This window comes from Echinops telfairi, unplaced genomic scaffold (genome assembly GCF_000313985.2).
Source record: "Echinops telfairi isolate 266 unplaced genomic scaffold, ASM31398v2 ScPeMD7_3533;HRSCAF=4204_0, whole genome shotgun sequence".
Classification (NCBI taxonomy): Eukaryota; Metazoa; Chordata; class Mammalia; order Afrosoricida; family Tenrecidae; genus Echinops; species Echinops telfairi.
In genome coordinates, this window is record NW_022107431.1 from 28,859,390 (window position 1) to 28,871,995 (window position 12,606).

Sequence of the window (12,606 nt, forward strand, 5' to 3'; positions counted from 1 at the left end):
TCTCTGGGGTCCTAATGAGTTTGTTTGTTTATGTAACTGATTAGAAGCAAGGATAGGAAGGCTTGGCCTTATGTGCATTGGACATGTCAGTAAGAGAGATGATTCCCCGGCTGTGTTTGGTTGTGTTCTCCAGAGAAGCAAAACCAATAACTCTTGCATGTGTTTGCATACAGAAAGAGATTTTTATCAAGAAATCACTTACAAAGTTGTAGAAACAGGTAAGCTCAGTCCAACTGGCATCAAACGTATCCTGACTCAGACAAGCTGATAGACATGAAGCAGGATGACAAAGCAGAGACAGACGGGGACACAGGCTAGCAGATGCAAAGGGAATCTGAATCTGAAGCCAGCTGAATGGATGTGCCATTAATACTCCGCTGACTGTTCTTTGGTCATGCGACGATGCAACAATACCCAGCTCCGGCATGAGAGCCAAAGAGGATTGATTCTGTTCAGTCTCACTCTCTCTCCTACAAAAAGTCACACCAAGGCGGTGGCATCAGACTACAGGTGCCTGATAGGTTGTGCTCTGCCCCTTCCTTTAACCAGGAGCATCTAATGAACAAGATCCCTAACCATTCCCCAAGGAAGGATTATTTGGCAAAGTAGAGGGTCAGCCAAAAGGAGGAAGACCCTCAAAGAGATGCTGCATCAATAGGCTGAAACAACAATTGTAAGCAAAGGGCAAGACTGGGTTGTTTTGTTCTGTATACACTGAGTTGGAAGGATTTAAGGTACCTAACAAGACAAGAAACAGCAGATTCCTATTGAGAGATTCGTCTTCAAGTTCATTAATCCATCTCTCCATTTTTTCAATTTTAATTCTTTTCTTCAATGCATCATCTGTTTCTGGAGTCTTTGTATGATCTGGATTTCCACTTGCTGGTTCTGTACAGTTCCTAGTCTGTTGTTTATTATATGTTTGTTCTGACTCTGCATCCCTGTGGCTTGTGCTTTCCCCATCTTTCTATCAGCTTTTGAAAGACTCTAAATACCATTCTCTCCAATTCCTTGCCAGGTAGCTATAATGCATTTTATTCCTGATAAAGTTTTTGGGACTTGAATATTGATCTCTTGAGTCACTCTGTCTTGTTTCCTTGTGTGAACTGATATTTTCTGTTGTCTCTGCGACATGGTGGCATTGTTGCATTTGTATTTTGTTCATGATTGTATGTTGGTGAGACCTTCACGACTCACTAGCCACCTCCTAGTGGGTGTAATAAGCAACAAGAAAAAAATGCACAGTTCTCTTTTTGCTATTCATCTCTCACAGTTGGGGAAGGTTTGGCTGATGATTTCAGCTATCTGTTAATGATAAGGTGATTCAGTAAATAGACATCGTTTTGCACATCCATATTTTGCTTTGTATAAAAGAACTTATCTCCCTACAAATTTGATCATTGAAAGAGAATCTAGTAAATATCAAAAGTCTAAACATGTTTAAAACATAGATGGTTTATTATAATGTAAAGAAAACTCCCCAAACATATAACAAATGACAATTTTTGCCCCTAAACATTCAGCATTGTTTTCTATGTCACCTTCGGGATTATTTCTTGGTGAGGGACTATATTTTTACTTATAGCAAAGTGGTTAACTGTGTATTATAACAACCATTTTATTAAGACAAACAGAGAAAGTGTGTCCACTATAGTATGTGACGTTTACCTGTATTATGTGGAAACTAAAATCTCTAAAGAGGCCCTTGAAGATTTATCATTACATTTATAGCATTCTTAATATTATAAATGCAATTATTCATTACATCAACATTTACTGCACTGCCATTAAGTAGAAGTTAAGGATGTAGGTACAGAGTACTCTATTACATCGACATTCCTGATGTTCATAGAAAGATTGACATAGAAAAATGGTCAACACAAATCATAGGTGGAGAGGTGGGCTTCAATATGGAATGCCCCATCTATCAGTAGATAGCAAGATAAAACCTGTAGCTATGTAAGTAGAATAGTTTTGAAGGCCAATTATGAACCAGTAGATTTCTATAGCAAACTGTTATTACTAGACATGCCCTTACACCCTTTATATTACTGGTCAAGATGCATTTTATTTATTTTTTTCATTTGTATACTGTTTAGTAACTTATTTATTGGTTCATCAGTTTTTTGAGCAAACATTTCCTAAGTACTTACTGTATTTCAAATATGGTGTTCTCAAATATGGATACAAAAACCATGGCAGCTATCATCTCAGGGTTTATGAAGAAGGCAAAGCAGCTAGAGAGAAGCTTATAGAAACAAAAATCTGAAATGCGGAAGAACTGTGTGAGAGAAACCCAGACTATTATAGAAGGCTGGGATGAATTGACTGGGTATGTGGAGAGGTTCAGGGGCATGGATAGAAAGGCAAGCTCCTTTCCTTAGGTTATAAGCTGAGAAAATGAAAGATGTTTTCAAGTTTGGCAACAGATTTATTTTCCAGTAGTGTTCTTTGGAACATTCAGTTTATTTGAAATCTTTATAATTGGTTACAGAGAAAAGTAGAAAATTATATAGCAGCTCTCTTTTCCATTCAGAGCAATGCTGTTTTGCTCATTGTCATAAGTAGGATTTTTTATAAGATTTTGATGTAATAGTTCTACTTAAATAAAAACTGTATCTATAAATTGTTTAAGAAGGAGCATAAGATGTAAAACCACCAGGTATTATACATAAAAGATACATTTAAAGAGATTAGGTAATCATCTGTGGCTTCAAGAAATCCGTAGAAATATTTCTAAATGCGGCACAGGTATTCAGGGGTCTGTCTTTCTTTACACAGACTTAAAAACTTTAACAAAACTAAGACTGAGAGTGATCAATTGATTAATACTGTTACATGCTTTAGAGTATGACTAAATATTGGTACATGTGTAGAAACAATGCTATAAACATTTGTAAGTAAAATGTTTAAAAACAATGTTTTAAATAGAATATTAAATTTGGAACAAAATAATGCAAAAATAAAGCTGGATAATTATTAAACTGAAGCATTATTTGGTTATCTTAAGAGACAAATATACAGCAAATATGTTAATCATTAAATAGTGCTAGCACTAATCCTACACAGAAAGAGTTGATAAAGAGGGAAACTTGATAATTAATGGAGTGACTCATCATGATTTAAAATTAAACTAAATCATATAAAAGTTACTAAAGTAAAAAGTTATGTGTTCTTAGTAATATTTTCCAAGTCATACTATCCATATATACTATTTTCTCTTCTTGTTTGAGTTATTTTACCTCTGATCGTCTGCCATCAATGCAATATAAATTTAAAATATTTCATTTTATTATTTGAAGGTTACTTTTATTACCCTTCCATTAAAATTGAGATTATAAAAACATTTATTAGCTTGCCTCTCAGTTTCCTAAACTGTCTAATAGAACCACATTTTGAAGAGTTTAAAAAAAATCATCTCAATTTGTCTTACATGTAGTTTGTGTCAACCTCCAAAATTTCAGGGATCATAGCTAAGAGCCAGAAAGGCCTCAAATAAGATGAAGTTGATTATTCTTTCCACGATAGGAGTTACACGGAAGTTATTTTACTTGCGCATTTTAACAGATATAAGTGAGAAAGTCAAAACCAACCAACCAACGAAAAATCAGCTTTATAGAGTGTTTTCCCTGGACTATTTCCATTATTGTTTCTCTTCTTCTTTATCATTCTAATAGGAGGGAGATATCTTTAATCCTAATATTTCAATAAATACTTGTTTACTTCCTCAGATACGAATAGATTATGAGGAAAACCAGGTGAGTTTTACCATCTTAAGTAAAGGAGAACAGCTAAGTTCTACATGTGTGTCACTGTAACATACTATGACAGGCAAATGGTCACCTTTACACCCTTCCTTGTCTTTACCTGACATGCGCTGTTCAGAATTATCCATGAGGTGTGTTTGATTCAGCAATAGTCTGAGCTCTTATCATGTCATCTTATTTTCTCCATATTCAATAAATAAGGTGTTAAAGGGCCTTCTCTCTCAGGTTTCTGAAGCCACAAGAAATGGGGAAAATGCATGGAAGGGGAGATTTCATTATGGAAATATAGAAGCACAAAAGGGAAATTGGCAGAGAAAAGGAGGTAGTGAGCATCTAATTAGAGCTCCTGGTTCCTTCCATTCCCCTTCCTAAATTGCTATACTTTGACATCAGTGGCATAAGGTGATTTCAAAGTCAGGTTATCTAATACTGTCATCAATTCCAGCAACCGTTAAATTCTATGGTGAAAGTAAAGACAAATTTTGAATGAATTGGATCTTTCATTAGGTATTTCCTTGAATTGACCAATTAGTCCAGTGATATGATAATCACACAACTGTATATTATAATAGTTGTTTGAGGCAACTCCCACATATGGCAACCACATCTGTGCAGAGTAGAACACATGTAATGGCTGTAATCAAATGTTACTTTATTGCCTGACCTTGCATTCATAGGGCCATTGAGTAAAATTGAACCAACACGTTTTGGTTAGTAGGAAAGTGTTTTTTAATAACCAGTGGTGTAGGCACGCATATGTCAATTAGGCTCAGGCTCTGCAATCAGATACTAGTGAGTCAGCCAAACCTATTGAACGATGACCTATGCATTTTCTTTCTCTCTTATGACCATTTCAGCTCATAACAACCCTATAGATTTTACTAAAGATAACATAATGCATTAGACAGTAATTTTTCTTAGTTAACATTCCAGGGGAGGACATTGATAAATAATTCCATACATGCAATTAACAAGAGTATTGCAAGAAAAAAAGAAATAATAGGACAAGATAAATTTATGTAAAACGTCAGTGGTGTTATAACCAGTCTGGTGGTCAGTTAAATGCAGGGAATGCATCTAAAGTAGTCTGATGATGGTGAGTCTGTGCTTAGACATTTGTAAATCAACACATCAAGAGAAAGAAGGTAAGTGGGAATGAAATATTTTAGAAATAAAACATAATCATTAATCCTGTGATGTATTAGGGATATTCATAGTGGAGTATTAAGAGCACCCATAATACAAAAGGCATAGGGTAATTTAGCTCTGCTCTTCCAATAAAGGAAATATTGGGTGATGCAAATAAATACATTAATTTATACAGAAATAGTGACTTTAATTAATGACGGAATATTTTGCTGAAGAGGAAAACTGCTGTTATTTATTTGCTACCAAGGATCCATCCAGTCAGTTTCAATCCATAACAACCCACGCGCAACAAAATAAAACATTGCCCCATCCTGCCCCATGCTCACAACTGTGCTTGAGCTCATTGTTAGACCAACTGTATCAATCTATGTCCTTTGGGGTCTTCCTCTTGATGTCCTCTACCAGGGACTGGTCTCTCCTGAGGACAGGTCCAAAGTATTTCAGATGAATGACATGTTTCCATTCTGGCCTGTAAGCAGTACACTGTCCTGTGCAGGACAGGAAAGATGTCTTTTGTTCTTGTGGTTGCTGCTTCCATGAGCATTGATTGGGGATCATAGCAAGACAAGAATCTCGACAAATCAACCTCTTCTCTGTTGATCTTCATCAGCAAGTGCTTCAAGTCCTCCTCGGATTTAGCAAGCAAGGTGGTGCCATCTGGATATCACAAGTAATTAATAAACCTTCCTCCAATCTTGATGCAGCATTTTTCTGCTTCTGTGATGACTTTCTCAGCCTGTTGTTGTTAGGTACCACTGAGTCTTCTCGAACTCATCGGGGCCCAACAGAAGGAAACACTGCATGCTCCTGGCCCATCCTCACAATTGTTGTGCCTGAGCCCATTGATGCAGCCACTGTGTCAATACTTTTCCTTGAGGACCTTCCTCTTTTCATTGCCCTTCCACTTTACCACACATGGTGTCAGACAACTGGTCTAAAGTATGTAAGAAGGAAGAAGTCTTGCCATCCTTGCCTCTAAGGGATATACCTGGTATACCTGGTATACTTTGGCCTTACTTCTTCCAACAAAGGTTGGTTTGTCCTTTTAGCATTCCATGGTATTTTCAATTTTCTTCTCCAGCACCACAATTCTAAGGCATCTATTTTTCTACAGTCTTCCTTATTCAATTTCCAAATTACAGATGCATATGAGTCAATGGAGAATACCATAATTTAGGTGAGGCAAACCTTAGTCCTCAAAGTAACCTCCTTGCTCTTCAATACTCTAAAGAGACCCTTTGCATCAGATTTACCTAATGCAATGCATCTTTTGGCCTCTGTACTGCTACTTCCATGAGCGTTAATTGTGGATCCAAGTAAGACAAAAGCCTTGACAACCTCGAACTTTTCTCTATTTATCATAATGTTACCTATTATGCAGTTGTAAGGATTTAAATCTTTCTTACATTAAGTTGTAATCTATACTAAAGGGTATAATTATTCCTCACTTTCAACAAGCAAGGTTGTATCATCTACAAATTACAGGTTGTTAACAAGTCTTCCTCCCATCCTGATGACACATTCTTCTTCATTTAATCCAAATTTTCTGATGGTTTGCTACGCATACAGATTGAGAATGTGTGATGAGATCAAGTCATTTCACCAGTTTAGCTTGAACTTTTTCCTTCCGCATTCTAAGTGGTGGATTGTTGACTAGTTCTTTTTGGTACAATCACTATTCTTTCCATCTTTTGATGCTTCCTGTACCACTCAATATTTTGCCCCTATTTATTAGGTCATGGGCTTTTGGTCATTGAATTTAATGTTTGATAGATTGGTTTTGGATAATGCTTGTCTCATTGATTTATTTAGTAGACCAAAATAACAAAACCCCACTGCCATTGTGTCTGCTCTGACTCATAGCCATGCTGCATAGAATGACTTTCACTAGAGCACATAGTCTTAACTTTATCACAAGAAGGAGCTGGTGGGTTTGAACCTACAGCCATGTGGTCATTAGTCAAGTGCTTACTCACAGTGATATTAGGGATCCTGAAATACTTTGTATTTTGAGGCTGTTTAGTTTTTCTTATGTATGAAAGGATCCCCTTATGAATTCTATCTCAAAGTCACAGTTCTATTCAAATTATGTCATGGCAGCAAACATGTTCTTGCATTCCTTTTAATATCTAGTATTTGTTGTTGTTGTTAGATGCCTCATGACTTATGATGACCCCATGTAGAGTAGCACAAAACTCTGCTGCATCGTTCACCATCCCCATCATCTTTATGATGTGTGAATCCATGGTTTTAACTATTATGTCAATCCATCATTATTAAGTTCTTCCTCCGTTTTTACTGGTCCTCTACTTTACCAAGCATGATGTCCTCCAAAAGTTGGTCTTCCCTGATATTATGCCCAAAGCCTGAGAAGTCTCACCAACCTCACATCTAAAGAGAATTCTGACTATATTTCTTTCAACACAGTTTTGTTCATTATTCTGGCAGTCCTGGTATACTTGATATTCTTCAATAATACCTTAATTCAAATAAATAAATTCTTCTCTGATCTTCTTATTCATTGCCTTACTTTTTCAAACATATGAAAAGACTGAAAATGACAGTTTTTCTTTTTAACACTTTAAACAGATCTTTTGCAGCAGATCTGCCCCATGCCACAGGTTATTTAATTTTTGGTCTGCTTTTCCCTGGACATGGATTGTGTAGCCAAGTTAAATAAAGTCCTTGAAAATTTCAGTCTTTTCTCCACTTATTATAGCAGTGTCTACGGGCCTGTTGTAAGGATTTTTGTTTTCATAGTGTTGTAACCCATTCAGAACCCTCTGCATCTTCAGCAAGCAAGGTTAAACCACATGTCTATTACTAGTTGTTAATGAATCTTTTTATAATCCTATAACCCATCTTTTCTAATTATTCACTCAGTATACAAGTAGACTAAGCATAAGTATGGTGAAATAAGGTAACACCGGCAAACACCTTTACTAATCTTAAACCATGCAGTAGCTCCATGTTTTTTTGGATTATTCTCTGTTGGTTTATGTTCAGAGCACAATTAAGTATTCTGGCATTATTATTCTTTCCAATGATATTCTTAATTTTTATGATACACATGTTTGAATTCCATTGTATACTTAGTAAAATACAGTTAAGTTTTTTTTTTTCTGGTATTCTCTAATTTCAGCCAAAATCCATTTAAATTCCATATCATCTCCTGAATCCAGCTCAAATTTCTAGAAGTTGTGTCAATACATTACTGTTATTGCTTTCAAAAACCATTCTCTTCAGCAAAATTTTACATGTTGTCATATTAATGGTACCCCAAATCCCAAAACCACTGCCATCACATCTACTTTGACTCCTAGTGATCCTTGAGAACAGATAGAGTGACACTGCGCCATAGAATTTCTGAGCCTGTGCATCTTTAGAGGAACAGAGAGCCTCAACTTCCTACGTCAGGGTAACAGGTGGGTTGAAATTGCCCAGTGACTAACTTACAACCTCAGCAGCATTCCTTGATTATAATGACAGTGTTGGGTAATTTCTGCATTTTGTAGGAGCAATTTTCTTCAAAATGGACATAAATATTAATCTTTTCAAGTCAGTTGACTGATTTGCTGTCTTTCAAATTTTTTGTCATAGATGTGTGAGTACCTCCAGCCTTGTTGAAACATTTCCATTGTTATCCAATTAATACCCAACCTTAATTTTTTTCCAATGCCCTTAGTGAAGCTTTGAAGTCTTCCATCAGTACTATCAGTTCTTGGTCACATTTGAACCTGAAATATTTGAGCCTTAATTCCTGATACATTTGAACCTCAACCAAGGATTTTCAGAAGTGATTATGTGTATTTCTTCCGTGTTCTTTTCATAAATCCAGTTCCTTTCAATACTTTGCCAAATCAAGCTTTCAATGCTGCAACGCTAAGCTTTTTTCCCCCCTTTTCAGTTGTCTTAACTTGAGAATTGCCTATTGTGTTATTTCCTTTTGATTTTATGTCTCCAGATCTTTGTACATTTTATTATAATACTTCATTTGCCTTCTTGAGCTGTTATTTAAAATTGTCTTTTCAACTCATTTCTGCCATAATTTCTTCCATTCACATTAGAGTTTCTACATTCCAGAGCAAATTTCAGTCTCATCAGTCATCCAGTTTGTTTTTTCTTTGTTTCTTCTCTTTTTGAATAACATGCACGTTTTGTTTTTTTGTGTGCATGATGTCATTGATGTCAACCCGCATGTTTTATTACATAAAAAATTCATACGTGCAATCCTATTTTTATTATTGAAAAGGGACATTTTAAATGATGATGTTATTAATTTTGAAAAATTCCATCAGCAACCACTGTTTTCATGTCTATCATCAAGGCCATATTTCAACTAAAATCCTTCTTTGTTTCCAATAATTATTAATGCATCTTGAATGCATACTTGATCAGATTCAGGTACAGAAATAGGTAAAACTTTAATTTCTTTTGACATTATTGTGTTAATCTGGATACTTTAGCAAAACAAATCCACAGAAACTCATGTATAAGAGAGAGTTTTATATAAAGGATAAGTGTACACCATGAAAACATCCCAACCCAGTGTTGCCCAAACAACTTGTTGCACAAGTTCAACATTAGCCCATTTGTCCGACACAGATCTACAAAGTCCTCTATCTCACAAAACACATACAATGATGTCGACTGCAGGAGAAAAGCTGAATTAGTGAGCGTGTAAGCATCTCAGCACTGGCAGGGGTCTCCACACAGCTTGTCTAGCACCCTGGGCTACATCAGGGTAGGTCCATGTGTCTTCTCCTTAGGGATGTCTTGCAGGAAGTTAGCCTTGCAAGCTGAAGCAGAGAACTGGCTAAGGCAGCTGCACCCTGGTCTGACCATCAGAGAGCATGAGACCCGAGAACTAGAAAGGCAAGGCTCACTGAATCATTTATCCCTCCACCCTTCAATTGATCCCACATGTGTTAATCAGCCATGGTGGCACAATAAACTACCACAATTATATATTGGAATAATAACAACATTAGCTTGTTTTCTTTATAGTCATACTGGTATTTTTCTATCACTGACAGCATTTACTAGGGAATGTGATGCCATTCCTCTTCAATTTGTTGATAAAGATATGTTAGAGCTGTGGTCGTTAGATAAGTTTATGTCAGCTTACAGATGTATAGAAGAGTAGAAGTGGAATCTAACCTGTCAATCAGATCACAGCTTGATACTCTCTCCTTGGGGGTGTGGTCTTCTTATAAAGAGGAACCTTTATAACCCTCTTCATCTGCCACTTTGCCCTTATGCTTTCTTGGCCTCAGCCACTGGTCCTGAGAGCTATCCGTGCCTTTCCATGTCACCACCAATCCAGGATCCACATGACTCTGCACCCACTAGCCCATGATCATCCTGCATGTTACATCATTGCATGTGGCTGCCTGAGTCTGAAGACTTATGGACTAGTATCAAGCTTGAGTTGGACTGGGCTGGCTGCCTTCATACATAATTACTCTTTCTTATACATGGATGAATGTCATGGGATTTGTTTTCTAGTCCAGCTGACCTAACCCAATGGCATATGATTATCTGTTTCAAAGTGGGTAACTTTGAATCAATTTTATACCATATGTACATTATTAAATATAAGCAATGATTCATATAAGGAGCAGAACAATGCATAGTAGGTATTTAGAAATTTATGTGGCTATTTTGGATTTTAAAACTGTTTTGTGGAATAAGACACACATATCTTTGGTTGGTGCTTGGTACTCTAGATGTTCAACAATGCATGAGACTACCAATGCATGATAAGAATTTTGCTATCCTACTATATATTCATACAAGAGGGGCCACTATTTGTATTATTTTTGTACAGAACTAAGCTATATTTTACATATCAAATCCAAACCTACTATGTTGCTGCTCAGTTGCTTCAGACTCACACAGTCCCATGTATTTCTGAGTGGAAATTTGCCACATAGAGTTTTGATGGATTTTTGGACATGAATTTCCAAGGCTTTCTTTTGAGATGCCTCTTGATGAATCTGAACCACCAACTCTGATTACTTACTGAGCATTAATGGTTTGTGCTATGCAGGGGCTCTCACTTTTTCATTAGGAAAGAATATATGTGTACTGTTGTAATTTACAATTAATTTGTCAGAAAAGCAAAAGTAGGTAAATTGAGGAAAGGTTGTACTTTGGTTTTGGAAATGTTCCAAAAGACAGTCACAATAACGTATAGGCTTAACACTGAAATGGACAATAACAATATGATCCTATCTGTATTTGTAGCTTCGTATTCATATAGTATTAGACATATATGTTATATATTATTATTATCTTTTGACTACTCTAATTTTCAGCATAGATTTCTTGACATTTTAAATCCGTATTAGTGTCATTTTTAAAAAGAGTTTGAAGCTGATAAGGAAAATCAATAATCGGTCTATTTCTATATTAGTATTTAGGGATATTTATAGAAATGGTTACCAAAAATGGTAAAAATATTTTAAGAATTTATAAATTTAGATAATGAATGATCTAGATATTTTCTGAATTTACTGATGAGTAATGTCTTTTAACCACATTAATCAATATTCAGAGAACGGAAAATGTGCTGTGTTAGTATCAGTTTTTCTTTACTAGGACAGTATTCATTAATAATTTAAGTAATCTTAGGATTTGATGAACTTTTGTTCAGATGGAGTATATAAACTATTATGAAACTTGAATCAACTATCTTACTTTTTAATTTAGAGTATTAGCTCCATCCCATTAGGATCTTTGATCTCTGTAATATAATATGTGGGTGAAAAATATGCTACACTTGAGTTAAGTGAACTTTTTCTCTTTGAAAATAGCAACTATAAGAGAATAGTGTTCCAATAAACTGACCCCATTAAAAATCTCAGAATATTTATCAGGAATTATGTTAACCAATTTCAACAGTATTTAATTACCTCTTCCTATCCTTTTATATAATAATCAATATGAAAAATAATTGATAATGAAATGCTTATTTAAAACCGATCAGAAAATCAGGTCAATAAATCATAAACATTTCCTTGCTTCTTCTTTTAACTTTAATAAAACAATAATTGCAATACCTGAGCTAGCAGCCACCAAAGCGTTTTCTTTTTCAGTTTTTTTTTTTTTAAAGCATTTTCTAATATCAGAATGGTTTGAGATTCAGACAGGTCTCAGAGTTCACTTATTTATTCCAAAGTACTAGAGAATACACATTATTATGGTTACAGTCTTTGCTAACACCAAATAAGAGGAAATAATGTATTTTTCCATCAATAAACACAATTATTATTAGGGAAACTATGCATTAAAATTGATTTATACTAATGCAAATCTTATTTACTGTATCACTGTCAAGGAGTTCATTTTTTAGGTCAAGTGTGTCGTTTACTTGGATCCAGAGTCAATGCCCATGGAGCCAGCAACCGTTACATCAAACAGGTATTTCATTGAGCAAATTTTCAATGAAAGAACTCTTTAAGGTGTTAAAAGTGAAGTTTTTTTTTTAAGATGGAGGTGGACCTGACCCAAACCATGTATTTTCAATTGCCTAAATTGCACTCAAGTTTGGACAATAAATAAAGAACACAGAACAAAAAATGGTGCCAGTTCTGTTTACGTAAATTAAACACCATGTGGACTTCAGAAGAACTAGCATAAATGCTCAAAAGAGTTCTGCACAAACAATAACAAATAAGGTAGTGAG